The 301-nt window shown below is 16.3% G+C and overlaps 1 protein-coding gene across 2 annotated transcripts in view; it reads left to right on the forward strand.

Annotated features, from left to right (window-relative positions):
• LOC109205740 (putative cysteine-rich receptor-like protein kinase 20) overlaps window positions 1-301 on the forward strand; it is a 6,575-nt gene that overhangs the window by 3,819 nt on the left and 2,455 nt on the right. The window lies entirely within an intron of this gene.

The following is a 301-nucleotide window of genomic DNA, read 5'->3' on the forward strand; positions in this document are numbered from 1 at the left end:
TATATATATATATATATATATATATATATATATATATATATATATATATATATATATATATATAATTGCAGCTGAAGGTTAAATTGCACTAATATTAAATAATTGTTAAGTTGTTAGCGGATACGTTCTACACCCTATATTATCACTTCTAGTCCGCGCCAGAAATTATTTACATTCGATAGCTAAAAAAGTGTATAAAACTTGTATAATTTTTGTATATAACATATATATATACAAAAAACTTATATATATATATATATATATATATATATATATATATATATATATATATATATATATA

The sequence above is a fragment of the Nicotiana attenuata genome, unplaced genomic scaffold (assembly GCF_001879085.1).
Source record: "Nicotiana attenuata strain UT unplaced genomic scaffold, NIATTr2, whole genome shotgun sequence".
Lineage (NCBI taxonomy): Eukaryota > Viridiplantae > Streptophyta > Magnoliopsida > Solanales > Solanaceae > Nicotiana > Nicotiana attenuata.